This window comes from Harmonia axyridis, chromosome 6 (assembly GCF_914767665.1).
Source record: "Harmonia axyridis chromosome 6, icHarAxyr1.1, whole genome shotgun sequence".
Taxonomy (NCBI): Eukaryota; Metazoa; Arthropoda; class Insecta; order Coleoptera; family Coccinellidae; genus Harmonia; species Harmonia axyridis.
The window spans coordinates 753,232-779,915 of record NC_059506.1 but is presented as its reverse complement, the minus strand read 5'-3'; the positions used below and the strand labels follow the sequence as shown (position 1 = coordinate 779,915).

The window sequence follows — 26,684 nt, the reverse complement described above, 5'->3', positions numbered from 1 at the left end:
TCTTAAACAAAAAAAAAAGAACAAATTTTCAACCTTTTTCTAAAATGGAAACTGAGCTAGGAGCCTAAAACTACTTTTTCTGGGAAATCTGGATTACTTGAAGAACGAATTGAATAATTTTTGTTGATTTAAACAAATTTCACTAATGATTTTTTTTTTATCAAATTTACTAATCTTGAAGATCTTTGCATCTGGAATATCTACAGGGTGTATCAGTTTTAATCGTTAAAAATTTAATGGGATATTTTCCTCGTCCTGATTCGGAAAAATGTATATTATATACCTCTATCTCGTTCCCTAAGAGAGATACAGGGTGTTGAAGTTCTCAAGAAAATAGTTATTTATGCAACAAGTGCAAAAAGTGAATGTTTATTGCACTCGACGTGAAATTGTCCGACGAGGCCGTTAGGCCGAGTTGGACAACACGTCGAGTGCAATAAACAATTTTTGCACTAGTTGCATACAATATTTTTCCTACGTTCATGCAAAAAGCAAAAAATGATTTATTGAGGTGCATAAAATTGTTTATTGCACGAGTTGCATACAATATTTTTTCTACGTTCATGCAAAAAGCAAAAAATGATTTATTGATGTGCATAAATTTGTTTATTGCACGAGTTGCATACAATATTTTTTCTACGTTCATGCAAAAAGCAAAAAATGATTTATTGAGGTGTGGCACTAGGTGTAGTGAAATGAAAAGCGCAACTTGAATACTTTATTATTAATATCGATTTGCATTGAAACAGGAACTAATAGGTACGTTACGAACAATTTAACTCAAACTTTATTTTTACCCTCAATGTTGAAAGTGAATGAACATTTGGTGCAATTTTCAATATGAATATTTCGTAGTGAAGTACTTTTTAAATCCCCTTCTTGATTTGTTACTGCTGTAAACGTATATACTAGTACTTGGTAACTGTCCATCGTTATTTTCTTCAGTCTGAAATATTTGTTTGTTGACAGCACGTTGAAGTAGAATTAGAATGACAGATGAGTGCAATAAAAAATTGATTGCACTAGTGCAATAAAGAACTTCTTTTTCCACTACATATAGTTCAATAAAGTTTTGCTTTTTGGATGAATGTAGAAAAAATCATTTTTATGCAATAGCTTCCATAAAAAAACTTGGATTCCAACAAAATTTTGCATGCCTACCCTAGTCCATAAGGGCCATTTTATGAAGATATTTTCGATTTTGAGGCAACACCAGTGGCGTGCTATTCGGTCTTTAGTTTTGCGAACTGCCACTGCAAAATTTTCACCATTGCTGTAGTGAATTTTAACAATTTCAATGCATTTTTAAAGCGTGCATTCCTACTAATTTTTGGTTTTCACTTGTCAAATGTCAAAAGGTTACAGCTTCAAAAGTGTCAGAATTCCAGAGAGTTGGATATTCAAAATGAAACCTCTTATTTGAAAACCCTTTAGCGTAGTTTCGGAGATATAAATTTTTTTAAATTTGTAATATTTCAAAATTGATTTTTCGTCACGTGCCGAGATATTATGCCTTTTCAAGAAGAAATAATGGCCCAAAGTGTAAAATTTGCAGTGTTTTCGTTCAACCGACTAATTGAACATTATGAAGTACATAATTGCAGATGTTCAAAGCAAACGACAAACGAGGTTAAGGCTTTGATGTGGTTATATATATGTGAATTCGATCCAGTTACATTTCCCACTTCACAGGAATTGAAGGAAATTTTTCGCTCTGTCAACGTTCCCTCTACGTTGACGCGTTGCGCACCCATGTATTCCGTAATTTTCACTACTACCCCAATCGCTGTTAAAACACCGTTGCCTGCACTTGTTTCATACTTTCATAGATGTGCGGGTGCTCTCACCGTCGAGAAACACCAGTTGAATGTTTAATCTGATTGGCTGTTCTCCATTCGTATTTGTCGTAAGTTTTTATTAGTTTAATATTTTAATTAATTTATTTATAAACTTAATTATTTATACGATTAAGCGTTGATAATTTCGACTTTTCTCCACACTGTGGCGAGTTTACAGATTTGCCGCATGTGAGCTAGTCAACTTTTGCCGCTTCTAAATTTTGATACCTTAATTCAAAATCATATTGTCTGATTGTCTCCGAGAAAGTAGAATATTATATTTTTTTTCTCTCTATGCTCCATTATGTTCGTGCATGAGTATATGCAAATATGTGTGTTTTTTATTTCTGCATTTCTGATATATTTTGCACTTGATATTAATTTTGCAACAAGGGTTAACTGGTAGAACACCTATGGGTGAACTTCCCCTTGAGATTTCTGAATAAAGACCTTCCCCGACTTTTGCCTATACGCGTAGGATTTCTCCTCGTCTTCGGCTTCTCACTCCCCTCTTAGAGGAGATATTTAAAATATCAGAAGGGTAAAGCTCGGTCGTGTCCGGTTCTTGTGGACCCCCTGGTTCTTGTCGAACTTCTGGTCCTCTTACACGAGATCCTTGGACCTGTCCTTCATCGCTTCCTAGGAATTTTCTCACCGTCCTTGCAGTACCTAAAAGAACAGCTTTTTGCATTATATTACATATATACTCACTAAGTCCTAGTTGCTTAATATTTCTCTTGAGATTTTTGGGTACTATTCCTGTTGTTGAGAAGATAATTGGAATAGTACTCGTTGATATCGTTCCCCACTGGCGCTTTATCTGAAATTCAAGGTCCCTATATTTTTAAATTTTTTCGACCTCTTTTTGACGCATGTTGTTGTTATTAGGTATTGCTACGTCGATGAGTATTGCTGACTTTTGATGTTTATCAACTAACAATATATCTGGCCTGTTGTGAGGTACTGTTTTATCAGTCAAAACTGTACGATCCCAGTACAGCTTATAGCGTTCGTTTTCCAGGATGGTTTCCGCTCGGTACTTGTAGTATGGCACTTTTTCAGAATGAATTAGTGTTAATTTAGTTGCCATTTCTTGGTGTATTATCTTTCCTACTGCATCGTGTCTCTCTTTATATTCATTTCCTGCAAACATTTGACATCCTCCCGTGATATGTTGGATTGTCTCATTCGTTGGAAACCCATAACGGCATGGATCGTCAGTAATAGTTCGATCCTTTATGATATGCTTTCAGTAATTTCTAGTTGAGATCACTTGATCTCGGATGGCTAAAAGAAATCCTTCCGTTTCTGGATACATCGCACCCGATGTGAGCCAATAGTTCGACGCTTCAATGTCGACATGATCCTGGTTCGCCTCGTTGAAATGTCGTCCATGTAGGGGCTTTTCTCTCCATCTTTGCAGTTTTTCTTGGATTGTCTGGTGGTTGTATGACAATTGCCCCTTGTGCAGTTGTAAAGGTGTTGATTCGTCTGCTGTACACAGTACTTTGTAGACCTCTGACGTGCCTGATTTGTCTTTGAAATATGAATATCGAGCTACAATTAAAAAAATATTGCTAAAATCGACCAAAGGGTTCAAGAGAAATTGAACTACAAATTTCGCTGAGATTTAGTTTGTTCTCCTAATTTTGCCGGTGTACCTAAATAAAATGAATGTAATATGAAAACATAAAGCATTCGTAACGTTTTAATGAATTTTGGTATAAAAACATTTTATTCACGAAATCATCACATAAGTTTCATGATATTAATTTTTTTCTATTTTCGTTCTACTATTTAATAAAATATTATGATAATGTTTCCTACAAAAGTATATAAGTGCAGCGGAACAAAATTTAAATGTTCTGTATGTCCTTCCTGAACTGGGAATCATGTTTTCAAATACCTTCAAGGCATTCAGTATATTTTCCACTAAGTTAATATTCCTCCCCTAGAGGGAAGTCTAATAACTTTCGAACAAAAGACAAAACTACTTACTTAAATGTCAAATTCATTCTAAAGCATTCTTGTGAAAAATGCAAAATAATGGTGTCATCATTTTAATTATTTGAAATTCACAAATTATAACAGATAGGCACTTGGTTGATTTGTCGTGTGAAACTGAAACTTTTGATGATTTTTATAGTTTGACAAGAAATTCATATTCATATAATGTTGTATATTTCTGAAAAGAGAAATATCAAGGCGGTTTTATTTGTTATAATTTTTTTTATGGTTTACATTGAAAAGAGTTTATTTATTGTATTATAATTCCAAAACTAATTGCAATAAAAACAGACCATGACACTAATGGATTCTTCTGCCTGTAGAATGTTTTTGTTTCAGGTTTATAACACCAGTAATAAAGAAGTTATGAGAACTTTACATTTCATGCCATTTTCCAATTTTTTCCTTATAGCTTGAAAACAGTTGAACTTATGAGGTCGCGGTTGTCATCAAATTGATTTTCTCTAAACTCGAGCCCGAAAAGGTGCCATTCATTATTTTCTATCTCACTTCACAACGAATTTGGGACACCCGATATAGTTATTCGTGAAACACCCTGTAGAACGCATCATAATTCATAAAATTTCTTATTGATATTTTTCCTAATATTTCCTAAGACACCAAGAAGATTTAATGAAGGTTCATCTTGTTTTTTCTCTTATTTACTAATATTCCTTACATCTTATAGGATTTTTATGAGTCTAATACCTATCCTTCCTTCCTGATATAAATATAATCTTCCCTGTCCCTGATGGCCAATAACTGCCCCTTCCTGGGTCTAATGAAATCCCTGCTGTATCAGACCAGCAGGGGTTTGGTTTGAGACAGTTCGCAATGACTAAGAAAAAATTAAGAGAAATCTTTTGAGATTTGGAGATGAATGACAATTTCTAGTCTGCTGCAAATTTTTATGTTCATTGCATGTCTATAAACATAGAAAATTTAAGAAGAATATCGAATAGTATATTCTAAAACAAGTTGCAGAATGGGCTCCTATTCCAACACGAAATCGAAACGCATGCATGAGTGTTGGAATTGCCTTCTGCAACAAGTATTAGACGATATTTTCTTTATTTCAGTCAAGTTCTATAAAATATTGTCGAAATTCAATAAAAAAATTCAGATAAAACATCCCAGTAATATTTGTATTGTATCTTGGCAGTTGATGTGACTGCTACGAGAATTGAAAGATTACGGAATTTGAAATTGAATCTTACGTTTCGAATTTTGAAATAATTTATGATTACGCATTAAATTCGTGTATTATGTCTGACGAAATCGATTCAACAACAACAGAATTAAGAGAAATTGCGAATAATGTCGCAAATCATTTCACTGAATACAAATTATATTACATTGTCAATTGACCTGTGTTGCATTCCTATAGGATTGGAAGTCTGGGTAGACAACCACAAAACGAAAAATATAACTGAAAACAATGCTGTAATGAGTTCATTACAGCACTGTTTTTAGAACTGTAATGAACTCATCACGATACTGAAATAGAGAATAGTATATTCTAAAACAAGTTGCAGAATGGGCTCCTATTCCAACACGAATGCGAAATTCGAAAACGACCGACGAAGGAGCGAGTTTTGGAACGCATGAGTGTTGGAATTGCCTTCTGCAAGGAGTATTAGACGATATTTTCTCTATTTCAGTCAAATTTTGCGAAATATTGTCGAAATTCAATGAAAAATTCAGATTATATATCCTATAGTGACTTTTGTATTGTATTTTGGCAGTTGGTGTGACTGTTACGAAAATTGACAGATTACGGAATTTGAATATGAATCGTACGTTTCGAATTTTGAAATAATTTACAATTACGCATTAAATTCGTGAATTATGTCTGACGAAATCGATTTAACTCTACCAGAATCATGAGAATTTGCGAAAATGTAGCAAATCATTTCTCTATATATTCCGAAATTATATTATATTGACAATTATTGACGTTTGTTGAAATTTGATAGGATTGAAAGTCAGCATAGACAACCCCAAAACGAAAAATATATCTAAAAACGATGCTGTAATGAGTTCATTACAGCACTGTTTTTAGAACTGCAATGAACTCATTACGATACTGAAATAGAGAAACTTACTTACTTGTGTAGGGAACATGCAAAAACTTTCAGCTTTTTTGAAATGACGAAGGTCTGGTGTTCGTGAGCTCTTGCTCTATATGTTTTCTTTTTTAAATTATTTAAAGACATTTATGTCAAAACTTTTGAGACATACGCTAGCTCTGAAAATGAAACAATATTTCAATGAACTTCTTCATTGGTTCATGAGATATGTTGATATGTCAATTGAACATACATCCATGAAAGATTTCGTGATCCATTTCAATTTGTTCCTCGTTCAGCATCTCGATTTTAATCTAAGGCATGTTCTCCCTGAGCAATATCCCGGGGATTATGAAACTTCGTATTAAGCTTGGCTGGGGATTATTATTTTTGTTTGAGTTTGTTATTTGTCTCCTTCAATATCGTTGGAAATTTGAGGGAACTTCAAGTCTTCTTGTTCATGGCACATAACATGAAAACATGACTTCTTAGAAAGAATTCAAATTAATTTGATGAAATCTTCTTGAGGTCCAGACTTTAGTTCACTGTTCGAACCTACAGATATCAAAATCATTTCACGTTTTTGATGCCATGATTTTACGTTTCATAGTTCTTAAATGAAAGTGATCTCAGAAACTGAAGGTTTTCCTAATAAGAGGTTTCGTTAAAAAAAGTATCTATTTCAAGGAAAATAAATCGTTGATAATTTCATTGCAAAAAGATGGTATGCCATTAATGATGGAAAATGATATCAGCCAAATGGCCACCACTAATACGGTTGCAGCACAATTTCCTATTCATGAAATTTTCCATTACCAATTAGCACATTTCTGGCTGTATGTCTTCGATAACTTCACGAATTCCCTCTTCAAGGTCATAAATCGATTTTGGAGCTTTGGCATAGGCCATAGAGGTATCAAATGGGATAATAAAACATAATAGAACAGTTGAGATAGACTCCCAAACCAAACTCAAAGTTTCTTTCTGTGTTTTTCGGAAATCGCAGACTACTCCACACAGTTATATAAATAGCGGTTTTTCCTCATTTGAAGTTCTTCCCCGATAACTCTTGAAGTATTCATTTTAGGTATAGGGTTTGCTTAAATAACCCCCACTATTTTTGTGCGTAGAATCGACTGAAATAATAAAAAATATAGGTTCTAATTTGAAAATCTTGAGTTTTGATGAATTTGAGTTGTCCAAGTTCATGATCCTCTTATAAACACCCTGTACATTTTTGGTCCAAGCCGAAACCAATCTTATGATACTACGTACTTGCGGAATCGAAAAAGAAAAAAATTTTTTCGAAAAAAGCTTTTTATGCTGAAATATTCAAAAAAATGTGAGTGCTCATCGCCACCTTTTTTTTTCATAAGAATCCCAATAACTCATGAACCGTTGAATTTTTACCCAAGTTAGGGCATATTGCCAAAATTGCCATTAAAAAAGCTATCTAATGATGCAATAATATAATGGGTGTGCATTTTGAAAAGGAGGTAGTTTTGAAAGGAAGTAGTAGTCTGTTTCCGGTATAACCGGAAGTTGTAGAGATCTGAAAATATTTTAGGGAGAAAGATCATTGTCTCAAACCTCAATATGCAAATTTTCAGCTCAAAATTATGATTAGTTTTCCATAAACGTCTAATAGGCCATCCCGGTGATTCACCCTGTATAACAGAGTTCAAGGAATACTGCATGGTGGAGTATATTTAGAATTTTTCGTTTTTTTCTCCTTTCTTTTGAATTGTGAATTGTTGTCCTATTTTCTCTTTGTTTTTATAACAATTCTGAAAATAAATGTGTGATATTATTATCATTACCATGAGTGCTTCAAATTTTATCGATAATTTTTCTTTTCCACGAAAACTTGTTTCTTCGACAAAAATATGAAAACAAATCGATAGATAAAATCACTTGTCTCTACCGACTCGTGATTTCATCTTGAATCGGTTTGTTTTGAATGTTTTTGCCTAAAATAAACAAGTTTGAGTGATGAAAATGAAAAATTAATTGACAAAATTTGAAGAAAGATTTCTATTAGAGAAGATTCGTTTTTCCATGATTTAAATGTTCAATATTCTCATGGGTGATGTCACTGAATCAGTTGTTCATTTTTCAATCAACTTCGAAGCATTTTGAGCTCAAGTTAGAAATAATTGGTAGACACACAATTTTTTTTTTATCACTTCTGTATTACTTCTATGGAACAAATTACATATATCAATTCTTTGTTTTATTAACTTTCTAAAAAAGTAAAATATAAGTTCTGAAATCTTAACAATTCTTGTAAATTCACCATTCATTTCTGAATTTTCGTTTGTGAATTCACAAATATGTTGAAGGTTGAAGGTTCTGAACCATATTCGGGAAATTCTGTTTTGGATATCACAATTTATATTTGAAAAATTGGTAATTCAGAAAAAACACCAAGCACTTATTTTTCCTTCGATTTTATACGTTTTCTTTGTGAAACACTAATTATGAAATTTCAGTTATTATATTATGGGCCTTAAATGTCCAAGATTTTCTCTGAAATTTTATCATTTCGTTTTCTTAGTGATCTGTTTTTAATCGATTTTATATGTTTCAGATCTCTTGTACAACGTTGGGTACCTATTACTTAATCTTACTTCATTCGAAAGATTTTTCGAAATCCATTATCCATTAGGAATGTTTCTTATAACGAAACAGTAGATATTATTCGATTCATAAGAATTTAAGAGATACCCTAGATTTGAGTCATGATGAAAGACAGAAAATGGTTTCACTTTGAATTGTACCTATATATTTACAAGAAAAAAATTCTAAATGTTATGAAAATTTTATCGATATGCGCATGTTAGCCATGTAGTTTTTTCATGGAGGAAATTTATTTTTGGAATAAGTTTTGATGAATTAGTTTTTTTTATGAAATTTTTAATCTTCGAAGATCAGACCCGAGGTTTTATTTCGAAAAAAAAAGTTAAACTATAATAAAATTTGCTAGGAAATGAAGGATTTTTATAATACAAGATTTATTTCATACATTCAAATGAGAGTGGACATTGTCTATAATAGTTTTATGGTATTCTCCTTCCAAATCTCTCAATATTTTACGGCCTATATGTATATTTACAAGTAGAAAAATTCTGAATGTTATGAAAATTTTATTGATATGCGATTGTTAGCCATATATTCTAAGAGTTTTTTCATGGAGGAAATTTATTTTTAGAATTGGTTTTGATAAATTAGTTTTTTTATTAGGTTTTCAATCTTTGAAGATTGATTCGAGGTTTTATTTCGATGAAAAAAGTTAAACTATAATAAAATTTAAGGATAAATATAATAAATATTTTCTTGCTAGGAAATGAAGGATTTTATATCAGGTTGAAGAACAAAATTACAGATCAAATGATTTATTTCATACATTCAAGAATGAAATGGATATTTCGTATGTTGTCAACATTACGACAATATTTCATATATTTCATATTGATTAAAACATAAAACTTTACATTAGACAAACTTTGAATAAAAACTATAATACAGCAGCCACGTACTCATGAAGTTCCAGAAGCATAGTTCACTTATATGGTTTGGATATTTTCCATATTTCCATTCTAATTCAGTGTGGAATTGAAGAATGAAATATTCCTGCTACTGGTTATCATCGCTTTCCTTTTATTTTTATTCCTTGTCATGTCTTGTCTTGTCTTGTCTCTCTTGGGGAAATTCTTCCTGTTCTTGTTCTTCATTGCGTCCTGCAATTCTATCACACAAATATTTTAAAAAAACAATCATTCCTAATGCTACAACGACTATCACAATCGTTGTCGTTAAGTCCGGCATCTTGATGTGTTTAACGACAATTACTTCTGATATTCTGAGCGTTCCTTCGTAATTTTATTATCGTACGAACACATTTAATATTGAAAAAACTGGATTCGAATATCAACAGTAGGCGGATATACCTTCTTCAATAATATACTGAGCTACAAAAATTAACCATTTAAACTATTCATCGTTTGTTCAAATTTAATTCGGAATGAGATGAATTTTTATTTCAAGTTTCATTCGAAATGTTCCGTTCTGAAATAGTATATTCTAAAACAAGTTGCAGAATGGGCTCCTATTCCAACACGAATGCGAAATGAGTGTTGGAATTGCCTTCTGCAACGAGTATTAGACGATATTTTCTCTATTTCAGTCAAGTTTTGCGAAATCTGGTCGAAATTCAATGAAAAATTCAGATTATATATCCTAGTGACTTTTGTATTGTATCTTGGCAGTTGGTGTGACTGTTACGAAAATTGACAGAAAACGGAATTTGAATATGAATCATATGTTTCGAATTTAGACATAATTTACAATTACACATTAAATTCGTGAATTATGTCTGACGAAATCGATTTAACTCTACCAGAATCATGAGAATTTGCGAAAATGTAGCAAATCATTTCTCTATATATTCCGAAATTATATTATATTGACAATTATTGACGTTTGTTGAAATTTGATAGGATTGAAAGTCAACATAGACAACCCCAAAACGAAAAATATATCTAAAAACGATGCTGTAATGAGTTCATTACAGCACTGTTTTTAGAACTGTAATTAACTCATTACGATACAGAAATAGAGAATAGTTATTTATAATACAAGTGCAGAAGGCATTGATATTCTTCCACGAGTTCAAAATTCAAAAACGAGCCACGAAGTGGCGAGTTTTGGAATGAACGAGTGGTAGAATGAGCCTTCTGTACGAGTATTATACAGTATTTTCTCTAATTCATTGCATTTTCATTGAAATTAATGAAATATTTCCATAAATATAATTTAGTGATTTTTGCATTGAAAAATGTTGGTTGGCAGAACTGATTTCTTTAAGGCAAATTGATGAATTGGCAGATAAAGCCGTAGCGGAAAGTTCGGAGTGCCAACATAGAATAATAAAATATAACCATGAAAACTGTGCGTTTCTGATATATTCTCGCACGATTTTGTTCTACAAGATGTGGAAGAATGAACGGAATAACCACAGAATTAGAGAATAGTATTTTTTCGGCAACCGTCCGGGAAGTGCTCACTTCCCGGATGCTTTTTCTCTGAGAAAGTAGCATTTCCCGGCCTAGTCCGGAAAGTACGTACTTCCCGGACTAGGCCGGAAAAGAATCATAGAATCCATAGAAACCGAGATAACGGCTGACAGTTCATATGAAATTAGTTGTCAAAAATTTGTATGTTTTTTTATCGCAATCGCAATAAAATATGAAAAGCAGCAGCGATAGTGTTATTTTACATGGTAGCCGAAAAAATATTGTACGCAACACGCCCGAAAATGGTTTTTTTTGGACTCACAGACTTCCAGGACTCGCTTACGCTCGTCCTGGAATTTTGTCTATTCGTCCAAAAAAACCCTATTTTCCGAAATTGTTACGTAATAGTAATTTACGTAACAAGTCCGGAAAATAGGGTTTTTTTTGGACGAATAGACAAAATTCCAGGACGAGCGTAAGCGAATCCTGGAAGTCTGTGAGTCCAAAAAAATAATTTTCGGGCGTGTTGCGTACAATATTTTTTCGGTAACCGTATAGAATAACACTACAACTGCTGCTTTCCATATTTCATTGCGATTGCGATAAAAAAACATGCAAATTGTTGACAACAATTTCATATGAACTGTCAGCCGTTTTCTCGGTTGCTATGCTAATGATCTGCTTGAACCGCATATCAACTGTTAGGTGGTTCCATTTTGGGGGTCATAAACCCTTAGCCCACCCCCCTGGGACCGTGCTTGCAGTGTGAGATTTTAAACATAATTCTGTAAAACACACATAAAAGTAAGGATAGGTATATTCCTACACAGAGTGAGTGACGAGGAACTGTTTATATTCTTACCACGTATATGATCTATTCAGGCATAATGAGCATTATAAAAGTGAAATCTTCTATTAATGAATTAAAAAAAAAACATTTTCAGTTTTCAGTGAAAACTTTGGTCCGTCATAACTTTTGAACGATTATCGTGACTCAATTAAAATTTTCAGGAATATTGAACTTTTAGGAACCAAACACACATATTCTGATGAAAATATAGCTGGTTCTTGAAAATTATAATAGAGTGGACTTAATAAACCTTTATTCTTTTGTAATACAGAACGATTGCACGAGTACAAAAATACTTAATGTCAAATCTGACAAAACCTTCTTCACTTTTTTTTATTAAACAAAAACAAATCAATGGAGGGGAATACTTCATAGAATAAGAAAAGGTTGATCTAAGGAATGCAATATTCAGTTTTTGATTCCAACATATTCAGAATTATAAAAATTCAGGTCCAGCTCTAAAATGTTTTTTAAGGAATAATAATATATATTTAGCACTTCAATTTTGTTGATTGTTGGACCTGCACGAATGATTTTTGTTGAAAAAATATTACTTTGCATTGTTTTTTTCAATTTTTTTCACAGGAAAAACTAAATGCCCGAATGGTTTTTGATAAGACTATTTCAAAAGACCATAATAATGACTTGTTTTCAAAGTTATTGTAAACCTTTATTCTTTTATAATACAGAACGATTGCACGAGTACAAAAATACTTTATGTCAAATCAGACAAAACCTTCTTCACTTTTTTTAATTAAACAAAAACAAATCAATGGAACGGAATACTTCATAGAATAAGAAAGGGCAAAGCAATATTCAGTTTTTGATTCCAACATATTCAGAATTATAAAAATCCAGGTCCAGCTCTAAAATGTTGGTAGTTTTTGTCTTTCTCATAAATTCAACGCTATGTATGCTTTTTTATGCCTTAAAATAACATTTCTTTAAGGAATAGAAATATTTATTTACCACTTCAATTTCGTTGATTATTGCACCTGCACGAATGCTTTTTGTTGAAAAAATATTGCTTTGCATTGTTTTTTTCAATTTTTTTCACAGGAAGAACTAAATACCCGAATGGTATTCGATAAGACTATTTCATAAGACCATAATAATTACTTGTTTTCAAAGTTCTAGTTTTGATTGTTCGAAAGTGTAAGTGAATGAAGTGGACTATTTCAATGTATTTTTTCTAATGAAATTGAGACAACAAAATTGAAAGCATAAGAATGTAACATTTTGAAATTGAGAATATCTATTGCTCCAACACTACAATTCTTTTTACGACAGACCTATTAATTTTTGTAAGTAGGTATGTAATATTTATCAATATGTTTTTGTTCTTTTTAATTTCTTTGATAATTTTTTCCCGAAAACAAAGGTATAGTTCCAATTATGGTAGAAGGTTTCATTCTATATGAAATGATGAAAATATTTTATATTACATATTTATCATTCCATAATAAAGTTTCGTTCAAATGAGAGTGGACATTGTCTATAACAGTTTGATGGTATTCTCCTTCCAAATCTCTCAATATTTTACGGCCTATATGTATATTTACAAGAAGAAAAAATCTGAATGTTATGAAAATTTTATTGATATGCGAATGTTAGCCATCTATTCTAAGAGTTTTTTCATGGAGGAAATTTATTTTTAGAATTGGTTTTAATAAATTAGTTTTTTTATTAAGTTTTCAATCTTTGAAGATTGATTCGAGGTTTTATTTCGATGAAAAAAGTTAAACTATAATAAAATTTAAGGATGAATATAACAAATATTATCTTGTTAGGAAATGAAGGATTTCAATATCAGGTAGAACAAAATTACAGATCAAATGATTTATTTCATACATTCAAGAATGAAATGGATATAGTTCGTATGTTGTCAACATTACGACAATATTTCATATTCATATCGAGCAAAACATAAAACTTTACATTAGACAAACTTTGAATAAAAACTATAATACAGCAGCCACGTACTCAGTAAGTTCCAGTAGCATAGTTCACTTATATGGTTTGGATATTTTCCATATTTCCATTCTAATTCAGTGTGGAATTGAAGAATGAAATATTCCTGCTACTGGTTATCATCGCTATCCTTTTATTTCTTGTCACTTATTTATTCCTCTCTTGGAAATTCATCCTGATGCTCATCCTCGAGTTTTGACAATGTAACTACCAAATATCTAATAAATAGAAACAATCCAAATCCTAAAAGGGTTACGCCAATCGTAAACTGAGTGTTAGGCATCTTGATGTGTTAATGACAATTACTTCTGATATTCTGAGCGTTCCTTCGTAATTTTATTATCGTACGAACACATTTAATATTGAAAAAACTGGATTCGAATATCAACAGTAGGCGGATATACCTTCTTCAATAATATACTGAGCTACAAAAATTAACCATTTAAACTATTCATCGTTTGTTCAAATTTAATTCGGAATAAGATGAATTTTTATTTCAAGTTTCATTCGAAATGTTCCGTTCTGAAATAGTATATTCTAAAACAAGTTGCTCCGTTCTGAAAAATATTTTTCGACCATCATAATTTCAAGGCGTTAGATAGGATAAGAAATATTACAAATCTGTCTATGAAACGTCCACAAACTATTTTCTCTTCAAATCTATTATTGTAACGTCAGGGATTTTCAATAAGTTATGAATCTACAAAAAAGATGTTTTTTTTCGTAGTAACGGGATGCAATATTTTCATACCTAGTTTGCAGTACGGTAGGTACTCCCCAATTTCGAAAATAATAATAATAAGAATAATAAAGGTCTTTATTCACTTAATATCATGAAACATAATAACAAAACTATTAAGAATATAAAAATAATTGAAAGGCCAAATCCAGCACACTACATTGAGCGTATTGTTCAATCTAACCCCCAAATAATTGAACAATTTCTAAAATAAATCTGTAACATTTTTTACAGGGTGGGGTGTGAGAGATATTCACGAAGCCCCAAAATCACTTTTATTTGGCAGGAAATCTAAATTCCTAAATTAGAGGTACTTAAACACGAAAATGAGATATTCCCGGATAATTAAAGAAAAAAGTCCTATAAACAAACGATTTGTTTTCGTGGTTCATGCTCTTTGAGTTTAATTTTTTTTAAATATTTTTTTCATAACATCTCCAAAACACAAGATATTCGACTGAAACTTGGCAGTTATTCCAATTTAGAGTTCACCTCATGTGATATGTCAATTTCGATTGCAAATCTACCGGGTGATATATTTTTCGAAGCAGTGCCCACTTTTTTTCTTCAAAATTTCTTTTGGTGGATCACTGGTAGTAGAGAAAAACGTGAAAACATATTTAACACTAAACTTATTGGTTTTTTGTAGTTTGGTCATATCTGCTAACAATTTCGAGAAAAAATTCCAAACAATTTTCAAGAAATCCTCTGGAAAATTCAAATTATCATAAAATCCCGGTAATAAGCTGTGATGAATGAAATATTAGTTTTGATGCTTATTTTCCCGATATTCGACAAATTTTTTTTTTCGATTACTCCCCCAAGAAAATTGAATATTGGCCAACGGGATCTTTTGATTTAATACTTTCAGACTCTTTTCTTTGGGACCACATGAAATACAAGGCCTATGTCAATGCCCGACAATCGATTGAAAATCGTAATGAAGGAATTCGTGAAGTTATCGAAGACATAAAGCCGCAAATGTGCGCATTGGTCTTGAAAAATTTCATTACAAGGATTTGGGCTGCAACCTTAACCGTGGTGGCCATTTTGTTGATATCGTTTTCCATCATTAATGGCATACATTCCTCTTTACAATGAAATAAATATCCATTGATTTCTTTTGAAATATTCACGTTTGTTTAATATCAAATTGAAATCCCTCATGGGAAAACCCCTCTAGAAAATACTGTGGGAGATTTGGATTTTCTGCAGGTAAAGGGTGTTTTTTTTAAACTATAGAACTTTAAATTGCAATAAAACAACGATAGATTATTCGATTGACATGAATTTTATTTATCCGCAAGATAATCTTGTGGCATTACATTTTAAATTTGATTTCTGGCATATGACCGCCTACGCTGGCTCGGATGTAGTCCAATCTAGACGTCCAATTTTTCCAACATTTGTGGCCGTATATCGGCAATAAAACGGCGAATGTTGTCTTCCAAATGGTCAAGGGTTTGTGGCTTATCCATGTTAAATCACAAGATCTTGGAGGCCAATTCACAGGTCCAAAACGTGAAATTAGGCGGTCACCAAATGTGTCTTTCAATAAATCGATTGTGGCACGAGCTGTGTGACATGTTGCGCCGTCTTGTTGGAACCACAGCTCCTGGACATCATGGTTGTTCAATTCAGGAATGAAAACAGGGCCCCCGCAACCGCGCGTGCAACGCGTGCACCGCACGCGGGCGCCACTCTAAAAGGGCGCCAAAACCTCTTATAGACCGCATGAAGAACCGAGAGACCAAAGGTTTTCGAAAAAGATTCTTTCAAATTTTTTCAACAATTTTTTTTTCCAAACTTCTTTTTCGCAATTTATACAAGTTTCCGAACGTCGCAATCGGCATGAAATAGCCAGATATTGGTTTACAAAAACGCATACTCGATGCTAATCCTAGGGCATTTTTTGCGCCATGTGCTGCACACAGCTTAAATTTAACTGAAAATGATGCTGCTAAGGTTTCAAATGAAACAGTGGACTCTTTTGATATTGTACAAGAACTTTATATATATTTCTCTTCATCCACAAGAAGATTGGAATGTTATAAAAAAGCATGATCCTCAGTTACATCTAAAACCCCTAAGTGATACTAGATGGTCAAGTAGAATTGATGCTAAAGTTTTATTTTATTCAAATATGTTATAGCCTCTTAGAAATAGCAGAAAATGATACTTTTAACATGGAAACTAGACAAAGACATTTCTCTTTTATTAAATATTCATTCTTTTAAATTTATTTGAAGTATAATAATTTCTTATGATGTTTCATTCCAGATTAATATTGTAAGCAAAATGATGCAAAGTGTAGCGATTGACATTAAAGTGTGCCAAAACTATTTGAAGAATTTAGTTGATCATTTCAAAAATTATAGGGATGATAATGTTCTCGAGTAAAAACTTGCGGAAGCTGGAAAACTAGCGGCTGCTCTTGAGATAGATCAAGGTTTTTCTCTATTATATACTGTAAGACGAAAGTATAAACCAAAATTGTTCGATTATGAACAGACGGATGAGGCACCTCAAGATCAAAAAATCGCTTTTAAAATAAATTTTTTTTTGAAAATAATTGATCAAACACTAAGTTCCTTAAATAGTAGGTTTACGATAACGTTTTTTGTTTGTTTGTTTGTTTTGTTTGTTGTTTGTTTGTTTGTGATATTCTTAAATTAAATGATAAATATCTATTAAAATGCTGTCATGCTCTTCAACAAAAGCTAACTGATCAGGAAAAAAAAGGCTGACGTGAAAGAACATGATTTATTCAACGAGATAAAAGCCCTAAGATTGTTTTCATTATCTGAAGCGAAAATCCTCTTGAAATTCTACAATATATTTTCGAAAATAATCTTACTTCTTCTCTACCGAATCTTAGTATTGCCTCAAGAATCCTTCTCACTTTACCTGTGTCTGTTGCTTCTGGTAAGAGATCATTCACTAAATTAAAAATAATTGAAAACTTTTTGAAGTCTACCATGTCAAAAGAAAGATTTTCTGGATTGGCAATCTTAGATATAGAGCAAGAGATACTCGATAAAATTGATTGATTATATAAAAAAAATTGCAACAGCCAAATCTAGAAAAACATCCATTAAATTTCTGCATTGATCCTAATTAAATGTTTATGCCTTTATGAATAATTTATAGAAGAATACAGCTTAAGTTTTGAAACACATTAAAAATGTATTATGTTACAACTAACACCATAAAGTTCTTAAGGCAATGAAGGTTGCTGATAGATTTTCAACCATTCTACACTAAATTCTTAACAAAACAAAAAAAATTTCGATTATCAAGCAGTGCTTTTCTCCACCTCCCCCCTTTAAGGGGCGCCAAAATATGTTCCGCACGCGGGCGTTGATGTCCCTTGCGGGGGCCCTGAATGAAAAAGTTAGTAATCATGGCTCTATACCGATCATCATTGACTGTAACGTTCTGGCCATCATCGTTTTTGAAGAAGTACGGACCAATGATTCCACCAGCCCATAAAGCGCACCAAACAGTCAGTTTTTCTGGATGTAACGGTGTTTCGACATACACTTGAGGATTAGCTTCACTCCAAATGCGGCAGCTTGTTGACGGAGCCATTCAAGCAGAAGTGCCCTTCATCGCTATACAAAATAAAATGGACGTAGTGCGCGATACGTATTCCGCACAGAACCATTATTTTCGAAATAAAATTGCACTATTTGCAAGCGTTGTTCAGGCGTGAGTCTATTCATCATGAATTGCCAAACCAAACTGAGAAGAGATCACTTGACAGCTATCATATCGGTCGACATCTTGAACAGTAATGCCAACTTAAAGTTATATACCTCGAAAAAAAACACCCGTTAGCTGTAAAATTGACGAGACGGTACGTCTTCTTTTCACTTTCTCCCCATGGAGAAAACCAAACTCAATTTATATAAGACAGTGGGGGAAATGGAATTAAATGGAGGAAATGGATAAAATTGCTTGCGCTTGCTACTCGGAAAAATTATCGTTAGAGAATTCCCTCGGCGTATCTACAAACCTATGGGCCTATTATGACTTTTTCATGTCATTTACTTCTTTTATAACCACTCAGCTCTTGTGCTTTCACATTATGAAGAATACTGATAATTTCTCGCTCTAACGTTCCTGCCAACCCGGCAAAAATGAAAAATACAAATCGGCGCCCTTGCTGGTTTGGGGTTTTTTACTGAGCAAAAAAGGAAGGGGTGATTGGTGAATTTGGTGAGATTTAGTGTGGGAAACTCCACACTTTGTTATAAAAAGTTTTTCAGGAAAGGTAAAATATATTAAGTGTAGTTATTTTTTATGGATTCAAATTTAAATAGAATAAGATGATTTAGAACACGTGGAATGAAATACAATAACAATAAATGTTCTCTAATGAATAAACTATATGAATTGAATTCAAGTATCAGATTAATCTGCTTAGAAAAAAAACCATCTGTGGAATTCGTTGGAATTAAAAGAAATTATTCAATACTTCAATACTCATATGACGGGTGTTTTTTTCGAGGTATATAACTTTAAGTTGGCATTACTGTTCAAGATGGCGACCGATTTTACAGCTGTCAAGTGATTTATTCTCAGTTTGGTTTGGCAATTCATCATGAATAGACTCACGTTTGAACAACGCTTGCAAATAGTGCAATTTTATTTTGAAAATAATTGTTCTGTGCGGAATACGTATCGTGCACTACGTCCATTTTATTTTGTTTAGCGATGAAGCGCACTTCTGGTTGAATGGCTACGTCAACAAACAAAACTGCCGCATTTGGAGTAAAGCTAATCCTCAAGTGTATGTCGAAACACCGTTACATCCAGAAAAACTGACTGTTTGGTGCGCTTTATGGGCTGGTGGAATCATTGGTCCGTACATCTTCAAAAACGATGATGGCCAGAACGTTACAGTCAATGGTGATCGGTATAGAGCCATGATTACTTACTTTTTCATTCCTGATTTGAACAATCATGATGTCCAGGAGCTGTGGTTCCAACAAGACGGCGCAACATGTCACACAACTCGTGCCACAATCGATTTATTGAAAGACACGTTTGGTGACCGCCTAATTTCACGTTTTGGACCTGTGAATTGGCCTCCAAGATCTTGTGATTTAACACCGCTAGACTAGTTTCTGTGGGGCTATGTAAAGTCATTGGTCTATGCGGATAAGGCACAAACCCTTGATCATGTGGAAGACAACATTCGTCTCCAGTCACAATGCAATGCATAAATCCCTTCCGTCTTTGCCTTGAAAGCAGCTGTTCACAAGCAAACAAACTCCGTTCAACATCTTTCGGCTTGAACTCGTACGGCACCCAATTTCCTTGTTTCTGTATCGTTCCCACGACTTTCAGGCATTTTAAAATGGCTTGTTGCGTCACTTCCAAAGATCCTGCCAATTCTTGTTGCGTTTGACACGAGTCTTAATCAAGTAATTCCTCCAATTCTGCATCTTCAAAAACCTTCTCTCTGGTTCTCTCAAAGTCAAATTGACCGTTCTTGAAGCGTTGAAACTAAAAGTGGCCTCACCATATGTATTTAAGAGTATTCGATGGGCCTCAGCCGCAGATTTCTTCATATTAAAGCAGAAAATTTAAACCTCCCGCAAATGACGAGAATTTGGCTCGTAAGCTCACATGTTTAATCGAGAATAACTTTATGATGCTGACACAAATCGACTAATATTTCGTTATGTTTACAAATACCTAAGCTTATTGTATGACATCTACGATCTATTTATTTCGACAACCACTTACCGCTACAGCCATCTGCAAAACGGTGAAAGCAAAGTTGTACACCTAATAAGAAAACATTGATTAATACATTCTTCTATAGTCCGGCAACCAGTAACAGATATACATGACCAAGTTCCTCTCAAATGGTAATTAGTAGAATGCATCAGGTAGTAGTAATAAAAAGCCTCGTGAACGTCAGCTGCGGCTCTGCTGGGGGGGAGAGCGGTGGCAGCCCCCCAAACACGAAGAAAAAAAAAATAAATTCAGTCATTTCCTCCCAACAGAAAATTTGTCAAATTGTAGCTAACTCAATATCTAAACGAAAAAATACAATCAGCTGGCTATAGCATGGTGGATTATACGTCAGCTGGTGCCTCAAACATGAAAAAAAATTTTTTTCATGACATCTCTGACAGAGACTCTGATAATGAATCAGAGAGTGCCACACTCGCGAGAAAAGGACTTTCTCCACATGTTGCACAATAATATTTAGTTACTTCCACTCTCTGATTCAGTATCAGAGTCGCTGTCAGAGCTGTCATTGAAAATATAATTTTTTCTTCATGTTTGAGGTACCAGCTGACGTATAATCCACCATGCTATAGCCAGCTGATTGTATTTTTTCGTCTAGATATTGGCTTAGCTACAATTTGACAAATGTTCAGTTGGGAGGAAATGACTGAATTTATTTTTTTTTCGTGTTTGGGGGGCTGCCGCCGCTCTCCCCCCCAACCGAGTCGTAGCTGGCGTTCACAAGGCTTTTTATTACTATTATCTGATGCATCTCACCAAGTATCTCTCGAGAGGAAATAATCAACCAAATTTGCACCTGGCTCCCGGACTACTAGGAATTCGCATTTTTTGAAGAAAATTAAAAATGCCGCCTTCCAATATTCGCTGCCGCGGCAAAATATCGGTTTGCTGGTCTCTAGAGCGTGCTCTGATTTCCGTTGCGACAATTGACGTAAATTTAGAAGTTTTTGTAATACCGCAGAGAGTAATCTGTCCTTGGCGGATATGCGAACAAATTTGCAATTTCCATGAAACAGTTCGTGTTCGATATTGAGATGTCCTATAAAGATTTTCAAAGGAAAAATTAATTCAAATCACGATCATGAGGGTTTATGCAGCTATGCGGGTGTTCGATGCAAAGGTTGTCTCTTCGTGTCTATCCCCAATGAGTATCTTCTCTCAGGGGGAACTTGGAATATTAATTGAACAGGGGCAAAACTGGCAGTAACAGATATTTGTCAATAGTTGTTGATGATTCGAGACTTTAGTGTGAGATTTCGTTCTACATAACGCAAAAGACTGGGAAGAAATGAATAGTGAATAGAGCAACGTCGCAGGAAACAACAGAGACTGGTCAACACTGGTGACTAAGTTAAAGAAAAGCGGCTGAGGCGATTAGTTAAGGTTTTTCTTTTTTTTTATTCCGATTTATTTTTTTTTGTTTTTTTATTATCTATAGTTGGATTATTTAAAACACAAAGGCAGAAAGCATTGGTATTCTTCGACCAGTTCAGAATTGAAAATTCAAAGAAGAATCAAGTTTAACTCCAAAATATTTGGCAGTATAATTATGATTCAAGACAGAATGGACTAGTTTTCATTTTTTTGTTATGGATCAATTCTAAAAATTTAAGTAAAATTAAACAAAAATTGGGAAGAATCATTGAAATATCTCTAGAAATGAAAAAGTTATGGGACTTTGAAGTTGCGCTTGGAAGAATAATTTCATAGTACTTGTAAGTGTCGTGACGTCACACACTAGACGACTGGTATTCGCAGAGTGCTTACGAATTCATTGGTGTACAATCACTTGTGCCGTTCGTGTCGTGTTTTGTTCGGTACACGATGGCTGAAATAACTTACTATATACATACATATAAATTACTTTTTTCTCTTTTTACTTTTTACTCCTCACATAAATATGTTTTGCCATTGATAGACTTCAACAACCAGTACTCAACTACAAACTCTTTATGAAACGTTTTTTAAATAAATCATCGTTATGAGTTGAACCATGATGAAGCAAACTCAAAAGTAGATACTTACTTGAAAAGTTTAACTCCTTTCATTTCTGCACTGACATAAGATGGATTTGAAGAAAAAAGCTCCATCACTATCTATTTTAGGTAAATTGTCACTTTGTTCTTCACGAAGCCTTCTTCCATTATGGTGACATAAAAACAAAACTCGATTTAAAACTACACTGTACAACTACAAACGGCGCGAGAGCCTTGGCGCGGCTAAGTATTTAAACGTAATTTATGGTGTAGCGATCACAGGCAAGAGCCGTGACGTCACAGACCAAAGACGTTCCGCGCTAAAATACGTAAATTTAAATAATCTATTTCTCAGTCATTTATTGATGGATTTTCAAAAATTTTTCACTGATTTATCAGTTTTGCTCTATATTTTAATGCTATCGGGTCAAATATAGTATTATCAACATCACTAAACTAGTCCATTTTCATAGGACGAAACAAAAGAGCAATATCATCGGCATAAATGAATTTCTCAGATAAGGTAACAGGGATGTCACACGAGTATAAATTGAGAAGTATGGGAGACAAAACCGATTCATACGGAAGTCCATTATTCAACGTTTTGAAACTACTAGATACTTTTGTCAACAATAAAAACACGAAGTCTCTTGTCAAATTAAATGTTTTCAATCAAACGAATCATCAAATGATTATGTAGTTTTTCAATCAAACCATCCTTCCACATTGTATCGAAAGCTGCAAATAAATTCACGAAGACAGCTCCTGTTTTCAACTTATTATAGAAACCTGATTCATTGAGAGTAGTTAAACTAAGAACCTGATCAGAACGATTTCTATTTTTCTAAAACCTGCCTGACAATTTTACCAGACTTCAAAATAGCAATTACTATTGCTTCATGAAATTCATTTGGAAAATTAACTGAACTCGAAATGTCATTATAGAATGACGAAGGCCAAGCTAATGCCTTTATCCCCAAATGTTTCATGAACTAAGTATACAGGGTGGCCATTTGAAAACGAAACAGACGAGATTACAGACGAAATAAAGTTTTTCGATAGAAATGCTCGGACAGGTCGATTTCTGTTTCGAGGGGGACAACTTAAGATGTAGGTTACGGACGCATAGCGCTTCAACCCTTGCTGCTACAATCCCCACCCCCAATTTTTGAATAGGGAAGAAGGGGTGAGTGATACCTCAATTTAAATTTTTTCACAAAACACTACAAGTGCCATGAAAACACCACTTCATTTTCAAATACTTAGTTAAGAATATTTCGAGAACTAATGCATAAAATGAAAAAACAATTACTGTGCTGAAATCAGTATAAAAATACCTTTCAAATGAGGTATCACTCACCCCATCTTCCCTATTCAAAAATTGGGGTGGGGATTGTAGCAGCAAGGGTTGAAGCGCTATGCGTCCGTAACCTACATCTTAAGTTGTCCCCCTCGAAACAGAAATCGACCTGTCCGAGCATTTCTATCGAAAAACTTTATTTCGTCTGTAATCTCGTCTGTTTCGTTTTCAAATGGCCACCCTGTATAAAATAAAATATAACTATGAAATTTGTGTGCATCTGACATATTCTCGCACTATTTTGTTCTACAAGGTAGTTATAGTAGAATGAACGGATTTGCCAAAGAATAAAAAAAATATTCTCACTTGATATATATTTAGTATCTAGCGATTTCTAGGTGGAAATTCACCGGTCTAATAATGGGTGTTTTTTTTAGAGCTATAGAACTTTAAATTGCAATAAAACAACGACGGATCATTCGATTGACATGAATTTTATTTATTCGCAAGATAATCTTGTGGCATTACATTTTAAATATGATTTCTGGCTTATGACCGCCACGGCTGGCTCGGATGTAGTCCAATCTGGACGTCCAATTTTCGATCACTTTTTCCAACATTTGTGGCCGTATATCGGCAATAACACGGCGAATGTTGTCTTCCAAATGGTCAAGGGTTTGTGGTTTTTCCGCATAGAATAATGACTTTATATAGCCCCCCAGTAAGTAGTCTAGCGGTGTTAAATCACAAGATCTTGGAGGCCAATTCACAGGTCCAAAACGTGAAATTAGGCGGTCACCAAATGTGTCTTTCAATAAATCGATTGTGGCACGAGCTGTGTGACATGTTGCGCCGTCTTGTTAGAACCACAGCTACTAGACATCATGGTTGTTCAATTCAGGAATGAAAAAGTTAGTAATCACGGCTCTATACCGATCACCATTGACTGTAACGTTCTGGCCATCATCGTTTTTGAAGAAGTACGGACTAATGATTCCACCAGTCCATAAAGCGCACCAAACAGAGTTTTTCTCGATGTAACGGTGTTTCGACATACACTTGAGGATTAGCTTCACTCCAAATCCGGCAGTTTTGTTTGTTGACTTAGCCATTCAACCAGAAGTGCGCTTCATCGCTAAACAAAATAAAATGGACGTAGTGCGCGATACGTATTCCGCACAGAACCATTATTTTCGAAATAAAATTGCACTATTTGCAAGCGTTGTTCAGGCGTGAGTCTATTCATGATGAATTGCCAAACCAAACTGAGAATAAATCACTTGACAGCTGTTAAATCGGTCGCCATCTTGAACAGTAATGCCAACTTAAAGTTATATACCTCGAAAAAAAACACCCGTTATATATCTCTGAAACAGGGCTATGAAATCTGGATCATGACTTGGATAACCAAGTAGAATAACTGCAGTATCAAGCTCCATACAAAATTTTCGTGTTTATAGCGTTAACTGAACCATATAATATTCATTTGAAAAAAATCAGGAAAGCGTTGGCCTCGGCGTTGGCATGAAGTTATGCGCCAATTGCAACCTTCAATACCACATACATACCTTTAAATAGTTCTGTGGCCTCCAAGAGCGCAATTGGCTCATGAATGACTTCACGTCAGTGTTTTCTTCGTTTATCCTTATCAATTCTGCTGAATACTGTTGTTCTGTTTGGTTTAATAGTGCTCATGTTCATAAAATTGATGCACAGCTTAATGTTTCTATGAGAATTATTAGTGGGACTATTAGATCTACTCCTTTAGTTTGGTTACCGGTGCTATCACATATAGTTCCACCTCATATTCGTAGACAGGTTGCAGTCAAGAAATCTTGGGATAAATTTCATTTCTATCCGAACTCATTTCCTATTTTATCCTATTTCCCAGATTCTAGAACTGCTAGATTGAAATCACGCAAACCTTTATGGACTAACACCTTCCTTGAATTCAATGAAAGCGACAAGGAAATTTGGCGTTCGGGATGGACTTCTTCTAACGTTTTCAACAAAAGTCTTATTGTTGATCCCTCAGAGAAAGTTCTAGGTTTCAATCTTCCTAGGAAAATTTGGTGTATTTTGAATAGACTTAGAACTGGTCATGGTCGTTGTAATAGTACCCTCTTCAAATGGTGTTCTATTGATAGCCCACTATGTGAGTGTGGTGTAGAAGAGACCATTGACCACTTGGTGAATGATTGTCCGATTTATAAATTTCATGATGGTTTCCAAGCTATCCATTCAGTTTCAGATTCTTTTTTCGAATGGGTAGTTAACTTCAAATCGATATAATGAAAACTAATATTTAGTACTCCTTTCTGCTTCTTTTCTTTTTGTTTTAGGATCCAATTGGAAATTATAGAGTCGTCAACCGAAAAGAGAGGATAAAGGAAATTTTGTTTTGGTTGAAGAGGAAGTCCTTCAATATAAATTATGTCAGCTTATTCTGTAAACGTTTACACAAACCAGTCACTACACCGATACGGGGAGACAGAGTTTTTGCTGAGGTTTTTATCTGTTCTCTTGTATCATACGTTGAAATGTATGATGCCCCGTTACATTTCCTCTGCTAATACTGAGATTCATCGACACATATGCTTGATTGTTTGAAATTAATATTTTGTATTTGCTCTTTCTCAAAAGAATATATATATATAATTCCCATTCAACCATCAGTAATTTTTTTTTTCCAGGGATAATGAAATGAGCTATGGACATAACAAACACAACACAGGAACCATTGAGGAACCTTAACAAGCACGATCCGAATGCAAATCACACAGTGACATTCATTGTAGGATTCAGTATTCTGCTCATATTCCTTCTCGTCGGAATACTTGCGAGTACTTTCCTTTGTTACATCCTTAAAAAAGATGTGTATTTGTGGGAAGCTGAGCAGCGAAAATTAGATGAAGAGAATCAGATGACTGAAGACGAGATGAACAAAGAAGGAGATCCCAAATCTGCAACGAGTGAAAAAAATTCCAGAAACGAAGATGGTGTGGATTGAAAATTTTGTTGTTTTATCGAAATACAATTTTAAGTGCATTTGAATATTATCACAGATGAATTTTTAATTTTTAATATTTCTGTTATGTATTTTCAGTTTGACAATAATGAAGAATGTATTTTGGATTATATGAAACGCAA

The 26,684-nt window shown here is 33.8% G+C and overlaps 1 long non-coding RNA gene across 1 annotated transcript; it reads left to right on the top strand.

The window, feature by feature from the left end:
- The first annotated feature begins 1,434 nt into the window (after nucleotides 1–1,434).
- Nucleotides 1,435–26,684, top strand: LOC123682653. Its single transcript, XR_006747842.1, has 2 exons — nucleotides 1,435–1,906; nucleotides 26,228–26,684. It is a non-coding gene; the product is annotated as an uncharacterized LOC123682653 (long non-coding RNA).